The sequence below is a fragment of the Podarcis cretensis genome (assembly GCF_951804945.1).
Source record: "Podarcis cretensis genome assembly, chromosome: 3".
Lineage (NCBI taxonomy): Eukaryota > Metazoa > Chordata > Lepidosauria > Squamata > Lacertidae > Podarcis > Podarcis cretensis.
Genome location: NC_137172.1, coordinates 111,005,722 through 111,017,948, shown reverse-complemented (window position 1 = coordinate 111,017,948; position 12,227 = coordinate 111,005,722). Strand labels below are relative to the sequence as shown.

Sequence of the window (12,227 nt, the reverse complement as noted above, 5' to 3'; positions counted from 1 at the left end):
CTGCCTCAAGGCAGGGAGCACCATTGGTCTCTGGTTGACAGGGGCAGCAAACAATTTTGATTGGCCCTGGGCGGTGAGGTTTTCTCCTTCCCCTCAGCATGTGTTGTAAAAAATGCTTATCAACATGGACGTCTGTCACAGAGACTTTGGCTTCACCCCTTGGAGGCGCACTCCATTGTCTCTCGAGACAGACAGATGTCAACAACGACAACATGTGAGAGCATCTTTTACACATGGAAAATGAGGCAAACTGTTTCAATGAGCACCCCTCTGGATGTTCAGGAAATGGGCCTGGAAGTGCGCAAGTAACGTAACACACACAGAATGGCTTGGAGATTTAAGATGATCCACACAGCAGGTTGCATAAAGGATAGCTGTCAAGTTGGGGGGGGGGGGGGCAGGGAATCTGTCAATTTTGAAAGATGGTGTCCAAGCAAAATTTTCAAAAAAACCGAAAATTGTTTAGGAAAACCTAGGCATATGGCAGCCCATATCAGAAGTGTTTTTCTGGCAAATTCCCTAAAAAATATCGGTTTAAAACTTCCCCAAAAATTGAGATTTTGCAAAAAAAGAAGAAGAGGAGCAACTTTGCGCCCTCCCCAAGAAACAAACAAACAAAGAAAGAAGCTCAATAACTTGGGGGGGGGGGTGTTATATACTGAGTTGAATAGGATCCAAATGCAGCAGTCTCATTGGTCCTAGAACAATAGGATTCAGAATGCAGCAGTCTGATTGGTCCTAGAACAATGCAGCAGTATGATTGGTTCGCAGGAGCCACCCAATCCAGCTCCAGGTGGAAGTGAATCTGCAACCTGACTGGCCTACAGATGAATCCCGGAATTAGCCAATCACGTGGGGCCCATTGTGTAAATAATGTATATAAAGCAGATATTTTGGGGGAATTTTCATTCCTCACTACTATGAGTTGAATAAAGAACATGAAATCCAAGCTTGACTCCGGGTATATTTCGGGGGGGGGGGGGGAGCTCAACAACTTTTGTGCCCCTACACTATATGAAATGCCTCTATTTTCACAGTGCAGAAGCCAAGAGTAAGCTTTACCCAAGCCTGTCACATAATGCAGCTCACCTCCCCTTTGCAAGCTAATGACATTTCTTATAAAAGCAATTAAAAAAAACTAGAGCAGGATGCATGAAACAACATTTGGCTCTTCCAATTTGGAGATAAGCCTTTTGCGCCTGGCAAAGTACCACCACTGAACAGAGTAGCACCGATTGAACTTGTAACTCATTGATCATGTCCATGTCTCCAGAGAAGTAGTGATCAAAGAGCAGCCTTCAAATGGTTCAAAATTAATGGAAAACCAAATCTAGAGGATGCAATCCCTGACCAATCAATAGATACAAGATCTAAGTGAATCTGAAAAGCATCTGTCATGTTTTCTGAAATACATCTGTTGTAAACAGTATTCATCTTCCGGATTTCCAGGTTAGGGGCAGTCACATCTTTTATATGTTGTTCCTGTGGTGCAGTTAGCATTTGAAAGATATATTAAGGGAGCACAGCTAGATAATTTGCAACATATTTTAATGCGATGTTGCATGTAGTGTCTGCAGTGCAATGCTGTGAAGCCACGTAAGATTGGTTATTACAGTCATACCTTGGAAGTCAAACAGCTTAGTTCCCGAACGTTTTGGATCCCAAACGCCGCAAACCTGGAAGTGACTCTTCCAGTTTGTGAACTATTTTTGGAAGCCGAATGTCCGTCAGGGCTTCTGTGGCTTCCTGCAGCCAATCAGAAGCTGCGTTTTGGTTTTCAAACGTTTTGGAAGTCGAACGGACTGCTAGAATGGATTCCATTCGACTTCCAAGGTACAACTGTATTGTACTTTCTATTGGCCACCAGTCAAAGATCTACTGGTGTGTGTGTGTGTGTGAAGGTTTTAAATTATTTCATCCCTATCTGATAGAAATAAAATATGTTTATTAAGACTTTGCCTTAATTGGGTCAATTGTATTCAAAGAAACTGATATTGCAAGGCTAGAGTGTTGCTAAATCGGGGTAAGGGACCTGAGGCTCAGGGTCTAAATGTGAACCTCTCCCCCAAGGAATGGGCAAAAAATATATATGGTTATAATGTAATGATGGAACAGTGGTAAAATATATGGACAAAAGGGTTAAAATAAATCCTGTGTTTAAAAGAGAATTTTTACAAAACAATGTATCATTGGTATGTAAGTTCTTGGTATCAAAAGTTACTTGTCGACTGTATAAAAATGTTTCAAATGTTTGTCGGAAGTGTCAAGTGTAAAGAAGCTATATTTTATCATGTTTAGTGGACTTGTAAAAAAAGCTTTAAAATATTGGATACATACGCCATACTACGCCATAATAATCACAATTATAACAAATAAAGGCTTGACATATCTCGCTTTGCATGTCATGAGTCTATCTCATATATTAGTTTCTCCTTTTAAGTTGAATTATTGATATAAATGAACTTTTCCACGGTATTCTAATTTTTCGAGTTTTACCTGTATACAACCAGAAAGAGAGTATGGAAAATTATTTCACTACATGATCACTGTGGCAAGATTGTTATATGTACCAAGAAGGAAGGACTTATTATTACCGACTATGGAAGAATAGTTATTGAGATTAATGGATTTGTCTGAGACGGCAAAGTGGACGTGTTTAATTAGAGAAAAATCATTGTTGACATTTATTAATGACTGGAAACCCCTTATAGACTTGTTGCGCAAAGAAGGAAATGAGCTTGTAATATCCCGATTTGAAGACTGAAGAACGGTTCGTTTATGGAAAGTAGAAGAGCTGGATGCTGTTATAGAACAAGGGTTTTGCCTTCTTTCTTACAACCAGTCAAGGGGTGAGTCTGTCTGTCATTGGCTGTGACGGTTGGTCTCCTTGCCTACTGATCTACCTCCTCCTCCTTCAGCGATCACTTTTAGCTGAGTAAGATTGTCTTCCATGAACACAGTCCTAGCGGTGTGTCCATAAATGACTATGGAGGCCAATTTTGGATCCACGCATCCTTCCACAGGGTGGCCATAGGTTTCTGAGCAGGAGTTGATCATGGTGATGATTTGCCAAACGTGCCTTCCTCTTAGCTCATTTTTCCCATTCGCCCTGAGATCGTGCTTCTTCAAAGTCCATGATGCCTTTAAAGGTAAAGGGACCCCTGACCATTAGGTCCAGTCGTGGCTGACTCTGGGGTTGCGGCTCTCATCTCGCTTTATTGACCAAGGGAGCTGGCGTATGGGTCATGTGGCCAGCATGACTAAGCAGCTTCTGATAGGCCTTTGGTTTGGAGCCAATTTGATTCCCTCCCCCTCTTTCTTTTTTCTTTTTTCTTTTTCCTTTCTCCTCCTGTGATGAGGCTGCTTTTTAATATTTTATTGTTTCAATATTTTAATGTGGTATTTTAAACTTGTTTTTAAGTTGTATTCATTCAACTTGTTTTTATTATTGCTTGTTAGCCGCCCTAGCCCATTGCCATGGCAGCCTTGGCTGGGGAGGGCAGGGTATAAATAAAATTTATTATTATTATTATTATTATTGATAGATGGAGAATCAGAAGCCTTTTTTTCCTCTCTCTATTTTATTTTTTTCTTTTGAAAAATCCTTGGTATTTGATATTAACTTTTGTATATTGCTGTTTTCTTTGTTTTTAAACACACACACACACACACACACACACCCTCAAGGTCATACGCCTCAACAACTGCCGTCCCCCCCCCCCCCCCAAGTGCTTTTGCCTGGCAGCACTGTGTCATTTAACTCTTAACAATGCCTCTTGATGGTCTGGATGGAGGAGAGAGGGATGTTGAGAGTTGTGCAGAAATTCATCAGCCTTGGAAAGATGCTTCTATAGTCAGCACAGCTACATATCATACACTGGCATGATATCCGGTGCTGTGAAGTCACATCAGATTGTTTTGAAATTCCTGTATAGTCTGGAGACCATAGGCTTATTCTCTGTAAAAGTTTGAAAATCCTTTCATAGTTATATCTTATAAAAATACATGACTTCATTTACCCTGACTTCATCTACTCCTTCACATTGATTGATTGATTAGTCAGCGGCTATACTTCTTAGGATTGTTTTTTGATGCCTCGTGGAACCTAGACCTAAGTCTAGCATTTCCCTTCATGTTTGCTGTCCAAGAATCTTCTCCTTATGGATCTGGAAGGTTCAAGTGCATATATAGGTATTTGAGTTTCTACAGAATGGGACTGGGCAGACTTTAGACTTACAACATCTACTTTGTTCTTGCTAGAAGCCCAGGTATGTACTGGAGCCCATTCTGAGCCCATGAGTTTGTTATGAGTACCAGAACTGTTGGAACACAATGTCCTTCTATGCAAAAGGCCACACCCGGATATCACCAAACCTTTTTTATTTCAGCAATATAATTTAACGTGGAGGGGGTGTTATGTATTCAGTAGTCTGTGTTTGCTTGTGCTTGTGTCTGGACTAAGGATTCTGAGCCCCTGTGTTCTGATTTGATACATGATATCCAATCACAGAACATTTCAGGATTTGAGCCTCTGCCACTGGCCCTTGAACTCTGAGTCGTGATTCGCAGCTTGGAAATTTAGACAACCAATCACGTTGGGAGTGGGAGTGGCCCAGGCTTTCAGAAATGTATATAAGCAGTTGCTTTGCCCCTGTTGTCCAGATCTGTTAGTTCCATAAAGGTTCTTGCTGTTATCACTGTATCTTCCCTTGTGGGAACCCACCTACACTTCCGGGGATATTGGATTGCTGCTACTGTTAAGCAGTTTGAAGTCAAATATCCTTGCCAACCTACTACAAATTACTCTATCCCCTGCTGTGATACACATACTAAGCACTCAAGCCACATAGATAACAAGAACTCATAGTTCAAATTTATAGTCAAGCAAGAAAAAAGAGCAAGAAGATGTCACAATTACCTCACTTTCTGTGACTCCATCGCACATGTTCAGTTGGTTCAACCACTCTTCTGTGGGAGGGCAGATGAATGGCATTGACTTACTCCTCCATAAGGAAAAGAGGAATTTCTGAAATTCATATGACACAACCTAGTGATTGTGTAGGGACACAGGTGGCGCTGTGGGTTAAAGCCTCAGCACCTAGGACTTGCCGATTGAAAGGTCGGCGGTTCGAATCCCTGCGGCGGGGTGCGCTCCCGCTGCTCGGTCCCAGCGCCTGCCAACCTAGCAGTTCGAAAGCACCTCCGGGTACAAGTAGATAAATAGGGACCGCTTACCAGCGGGAAGGTAAACGGCGTTTCCGTGTGCGGCTCTGGCTCGCCAGATGCAGCTTTGTCACGCTGGCCACGTGACCCGGAAGTGTCTCCGGACAGCGCTGGCCCCTGGCCTCTTAAGTGAGATGGGCGCACAACCCCAGGGTCTGTCAAGACTGGCCCGTACGGGCAGGGGTACCTTTACCTTTACCTTAGTGATTGTGTGGACTCTTGTATTACTGTTACAACCATCTTCCTGGAAATGGAAACAATTTAACGCACAGTGGTTAGACAGCCTGTACTGTTCACTTTTCAAAAATAAAAAAATATGCAATCTAAGCACAAGGTTTCCTATTTCAGTCTGCCCTCCACACCTAAGACCAAGCACCTCATCTGTGTCCATTAGGGGTGCAAGGAAGGCAATTAGAGCAATTCTGAAGGCATTCAGTAAATCTGATATTTTCACATATGCGAGTTGCACTGATGCTCCCATCAGCATTGACAGTGATGAAACAGAAATGGGCACAGCAGTGCTGCCACTAATGCCAGAGTTCGTTACACAAATCACTTTATCAGTTGCCCATAAGGTCTAAAAATGCCCTTCACATTAAACACAGAGGCGTGCATTGAATTGGGTGGCCTGTTCCCCTCCTTTCCATCAAAACAGTGTGCTGCTGACATCCCAATAATTCACTGAAGGCTTTTGCATTCCCACTGCGGCTCTGAATGACAGCCTAATGCTGTTATTAAAGAAATTGCTTATCCTAAAGTTTCCCACACTTCATGCATACTGACAACTTGCAACTCAACCAAGAAGATATTAGCATTTCCTATAACCTTGGATCTCCACAGTGCAAAGCGCAATACTGAAAGCGGATTGGACACTTGCAGATTTAATATTTTCACACCATTGCCCATCCATACGGAACTGGAATGACCTGCGCTTCATGCAAAGTACTGCACTTATCGTGTAGACACGTGCAACAATCAAGACACACAGGAGGCAACTGTCATAAAAGATAAAAAAGAAGGGTAAAGGACCCCTGGACAGTTAAGTCCAGTTAAAGGCGACTACAGGGTTGTGGCACTCATCTCGCTTTCAGGCCCAGGGAGCTGGCATTTCTCCACAGACAGCTTTCTGGGTCATGTGGCCAGCATGACTAAACTGCTTCTGGCACAATGGGACACTGTGATGGAAACCAGAGTGCACGGAAACACTGTTTACCTTTCCGTCACAGCAGTACCTATATATCTACTTGCACTGATATGCTTTCAAACTGCTAGGTTGGCAGGAGCTGGGACAGAGCAATGGGAGCTCAGCCCATCAGGAGGATTCAAAACTACCAACCTTCTGATCGGCAAGCTCAAGAGGCTCAGTGGTTTAGACCACAGTGCCACCCATGTCCCTTTCAACTGTCACAAGCCAGAATAGATGGATTTGGGGTAGAACTATATGATGCTAGCATCAGCACTATTCCCCCTGCCTCTTAATTTATTTTTACCTAAACACTTTTGGGCATCATCACAAGCAGTTGCAGACCTTTGACAGGAGCAGTTAAAGGAAGCAGAGAGAGGAGGAATATTTGTCACATGGGTGTCACTATGGGTTAAACCAGAGTCTAGGGCTTGCCGATCAGAAGGTCGGCAGTTCGAATCCCTGCAACAGGGTGAGCTCCCATTGCTCGGTAAATGGGAAGATAAACGGCGTTTCTGTGTGCTGCTCTGATTCGCCAGAAGCAGCTTAGTCGTGCTGACTACATGCCCCAGAAGCTGTATGCCGGCTCCCTTGGCCAATAAAGTGAGATGAGAGCCGCAACCCCAGAGTCAGCCACGACTGGACCTAATGGTCAGGAGTCCCTTCACCTTTAACCACCAGATTAACAGTCCCCAAACCCTGCATCTAAATCCATTGTTTGTAAATGGAATCACTTTTTTTGGGGGGGGGGGATATATTTTCTTAGCCCTAGTTTCATGATGCCCCATTAACCTTCACAATATACATATAAGCATATAGGTGAGAGGGAACTGACTGGTCACACTGAATTCATCATCATCTGTGATTATGAAGTTCTCTCAGACCAGTGGCTTTGCAACCAAGTTGCCATGGGCATTTAAAGAAACAAAATTATTAAAGAAAACAAAGTGCACCTAATCATATTTGTTGACTTTTATGAGGTTAGAAATTGTGACCCTGGGAATATGTCAGCTGTGGTGGTTGGTGCCCTCTGGGGTGTGCGCAAGTTGGAGAATAGCTTCTACCAAAGGCATCATTGGGATGCGGGTGGCGCTGTGGGTTAAACCACAGAGCCTAGGACTTGCCAATCAGAAGGTCGGCGGTTCGAATCCCCGCGGCAGGGTGAGCTCCCGTTGCTCGGTCCCTGCTCCTGCCAACTTAGCAGTTCGAAAGCACGTCAAAGTGCAAGTAGAGAAATAGGTACCACTCCGGTGGGAAGGTAAACGGCGTTTCCATGTGCTGCTCTGGTTCGCCAGAAGCTGCTTAGTCATGCTGGCCACATGACCCATACGCCAGCTCCCTTGGTCAATAAAGCGAGATGAGAGCCGCAACCCCAGAGTCAGCCACGACTGGACCTAATGGTCAGGGGTCCCTTTACCTTTAAAGGCATCATGGACTTTGAAGAAGCACGATCTCAGGGCGAATGGGAAAAATGAGCTAAGAGGAAGGCACGTTTGGCAAATCATCACCGTGATCAACTCCTGCTCAGAAACCTATGGCCACCCTGTGGAAGGATGCGTGGATCCAAAATTGGCCTCCATAGTCATTTATGGACACACCGCTAGGACTGTGTTCATGGAAGACAATCTTACTCAGCTAAAAGTGATCACTGAAGGAGGAGGAGGTAGATCAGTAGGCAAGGAGACCAACCGTCACAGCCAATGACAGACAGACTCACCCCTTGACTGGTTGTAAGAAAGAAGGCAGTCAAGTGGGGACCAGCTAACAGCACACAGGTTGGTGAGCAGTGCCCTCATGGACCAGCTTCCTCTGAATGTGAAGGACATGGGGTGAGAGCTGGCTCTTGATTTGTCTGCCACAAAGTTAAGGTGTCTTTAAACCTAGATTGTCCCTGTGTTCTGCCAGTTCCTGCTGTTCTTCTGCCCATCAGTCTCTCAAACGGCAAACAGCTTCACTGAAATATACTCAGAGTCGCAAAGTGATTTCATGCTCTTTATTCAGCTCATAGTGGTGAGGAGGAATGAATGAATGTCCCCTCAAAGTATCTGCTTTATATACATTATTTACACAATGGGCTGCACATGATTGGCTAATTCCGGAATTCTACTGTAAGCCAATCAGGTTGTGGATTCACTTCTATCTGGAGCATGATTGGGTGGTTCCTGATAACCAATCATACTGCTGCATTGTTCTAGGACCAATCAGACTGCTGCATTCTGAATCCTATTGTTCTAGGACCAATTAGACTGCTGCAGTTTGGATCCTATTCGACTCAGTACATAACAGCTTCAGTCTGCAAGTTTTTGCTCTGTTGTATCTCAAGTGCTGAGGGACGCAGGTGACACTGTGGGTTAAACCACAGAGCCTAGGACTTGCCGTTCAAAGGTCAGCGGTTCGAATCCCTGAGATGGGGTGAGCTCCCATTGCTCGGTCCCAGCTCCTGCCAACCTAGCAGTTCGAAAGCACGTCAAAAGTGCAAGTAGATAAATAGGTACCGCTCCGGTGGGAAGGTAAACGACATTTCCATGCACTGCTCTGGTTCACCAGAAGTGGCTTAGTCATGCCGGCCACATGACCTGGAAGCTGTTCCCTTGGCCAGTAGAGCAAGATGAGTGCCGCAACCCCAGAGTTGGTCACAACTGAACCTAATGGTCAGGGGTCCCTTTACCTTTATCTCAAGTGCTGCTAGCAGTCCTCTGCCTGCCTCCACTATGTCTACTTCCTCTTGCGACCATCTACCCTGGGGGACTTGCTGTCCAAACTGTGTAATAGTTGGAGAGCTGCTCCCCATTGCAGCGAGAGAGACACTCACAAACCACTCAACATACTATATGCGTGAGCACCCCACCCCCGATGTTGTGATCGCCTGCTCCTGCATAGGATCACCTCATTGAGGAAAATACTGTGTCACACACTCCGATTTCCGCTGGTATCATTGTGTTGATAGAGAGACTTTTGACCCCATGTTGCTGCTGCTATCCTGCTTCAGCAAGAGAGGTCATGAATCTGCCTGCCTTGAAACATCATTATGCTCTCATGTGGATGCTGCCAGTTTAAAGGAGAGAGACTAGCCACTGTGACCTCATGATGATGCTGCCAGATTGAAGGAGAGAGATTGGCTATTGTGATATCATGCTGATGGTGCCTGTCTGAAGGAAGAGACACAGGTAACAAAGGCAGGTTTAAGGTTTATCAGAAATCCAAACTCCTTCAGTGACAATTTAAAAGGCCGTGTTCTCCCATCATTCCAGGGGACTATATACAGGAGGACAGAGCTCCTGAATCTTAATAATTGGCTAAGAGAGGGAATTTCTGCAGGGGCATTTTTCATTATGCATGCATGACAAACTCTTCTCTCAAAATCCTCTTCTATACAATTGAAAGGTCTAACTTCAGTTTTCATCATCTCATTCCACTCCAAACCCATCTCCTTTAAGTATTAGGCATTTACTTTAAAAGCTATTCATTTCTGCAATCTATTAAAAAGCCCTTCAAGCCTTCATTCACTCTATCAATCCATGCCGAGCAATATAGTTTAAATCTTTAAGTGGTTTACATAAAAACAAATGTTTCATAACTGAATATCAAGGGGCTACATATGCAGCAAGGCATGTATAAAGTTGTGCCAATCAGAAATGCACCTTTCCTTATATGTTGAGCACCTGCAAAAAAAACCTCTTGGATCAAGCAGAACTGGAATTCTCTAGTATGAATTTTTTTTTGTCTTTTGTTAGGAATACTTGAAGCCCTTAGCTACTAAAAACCAATTCTCTCTCTATATAGTGAAGTGTTTTGAGGAGGAACATCACTACAATTGTTTCCAAGCCACAAGCACGGTGGCACAAAACTCCATTCTTAGATGAAATTTATTACATGCAATTAAATAGCTCGCTTTGTCTTTGCTTAGACCTCAGAAGCTCAGCATTTTAATTTAAAATCACACGGAGAATGCCCTCAATTCTATAATTAGTTATGGAATCTTAGGGTGGTTTTTTTTCTCTCCCTATGGACTACCAATTAAGCAATTGTAACAGAACAATAATTGAAAGTCTAAGGGGCAAGAAGCTAGAAAATTAATATTCATATTCTGTTGTTGCTTGGATATTGTTGTTTTCCAAATAGAAAAGGAGCAAAAGAGGGAGTGGAGAGAAGAGGCCTTTCTAGTGCAAAGATGCACATAGCTTCATGGATGCGATCCACTTTTCTACAACCTCATTTGCTGCTGCAGAGAACAGGGAAAGAAAAGGGAAGTGTGGGTATTCATTATTCTTAATGCTATGGCATTCTATGAGAAAACAAAAAACCCCTATACTGAGAAATTTATACTATCACAGAATGATAAGCTGACCACAGGGGAGCTGTCCAGACCCTATGTTTAATGCTACTATTTTTCCTCAATTCTGATAAGAATCTCTGAAGGGTTGGGCTGGGAAATCCAAACATTTTCTCAACTCTCAAGATTGTAATTTTAAGTACGTTACTCTTGGCCTTTTATGTCTTTGCCTGTAAACCTGTGTGATAGTTGCAGCAGGAACAAATTACCGAGTGGCATGATCCATGTAAGGGACTTGCAGAGGCTTGCTGTGTTTCAGTGACATGTATTTAAGACAAGGTGGCTACAACTTGTTCTAGACACCCAGAATTGCACTCCGGTGGAAGACCATGGGTGTGTGCCTAAACACACTCCTTTGTCCACCCAGTTTTTGTTAAAGCATGCAGGCAGCTGTTTAAGCTACTTAAGCTCTCTTCCTCTGCTGAATACGTTTCATAAATGCCCACCCAAGACCACTAGGGAGGTAGTCTCGCAGTAACTGCTCCTTTAACAAGTGGTTGGCTGCATAAGGAATATCCACTCTGGCAAGAGGCTCACAGTAGAACTCTCTATTAAGTTAAAAACATGTTCACCTGTTAAGTACTCACAAGGTACTGTGTCCCATTCCACTATTGCAAGTAGTGGCCAGTGTGGTGAGGCAGAGCTACCTTCTTGCCACGGGTCACTGCAGCTTACCTGTGCAGGTGCACAAGAATGTTTGCTAGAAAGCCTCTACTGGGGCATTCACACAATCCCAAACTCACCGCTGCCTTGTCCTGGGAAATAGGAGTAACCCTGGTGGACAGCTTTGCCTCACCTCATTCGCTTCTGGTTGTTGCTGCAGACTCACGTCCATGTTTCGAGTTTAAAAATATTAGTGCAGAACATAAAGGAAAGCAACATTAAACAGAATTGCTGGCAAAATGTGTTAACTATAAATACCGCATGCTTTGTCTTCAACTCAGAGTGCAAGAATCAAGTTGATACCAAACATAAGGGTGTGTACTTTTACAGAACTTATGGAATATTGATTTATACCAATTGCCTTGTTACAGTGAACCTATTTTCCTAGCTAAATTCTCCAATGCAGGTATCTTCAACCTTTTCAGATCAAAGACCCACTGTTAACCCAAACATGGGGACCCTTTCTGAATCTTTTGCCATATATTTGCACGGTGGCGGTGGTGCTCCTGTTGTGACCCACCTTGGATGAGATCATGACCCACCAGCTGAAGACCATTGCTTACTGCATGAGCTGAAACTTTTAAGCAGCTTTTCACTTTTTACACAGGGTGGTCCTCACTAAAGACATCCACAACTCCAGTACCTACACAACTCATGGGTCTATATTCAAAGGTTGCTTGCACTTCCATCACATTTCTGTACATCTATTGGTACCTCTGCACATAATTCAGAAACTGAATGCATGCCATTGGCTGCTGAAGAATATTGCATTTTGCACTGAAGTGAGGAGATACAGAAGCTTTCCCCATTGAATTGTATATGCAA

General features: G+C 43.6%; 1 long non-coding RNA gene across 1 annotated transcript; it reads right to left on the bottom strand.

Annotated features, from left to right (window-relative positions):
- Positions 1-4,014: 4,014 nt before the first annotated feature.
- Positions 4,015-5,054, bottom strand: LOC307213134. The gene is made up of 2 exons (XR_013837409.1): positions 4,919-5,054; positions 4,015-4,166 (listed from the first exon to the last, which is right to left on the bottom strand). It is a non-coding gene; the product is annotated as an uncharacterized lncRNA (long non-coding RNA).
- Between the last annotated feature and the right edge of the window lie 7,173 nt (positions 5,055-12,227).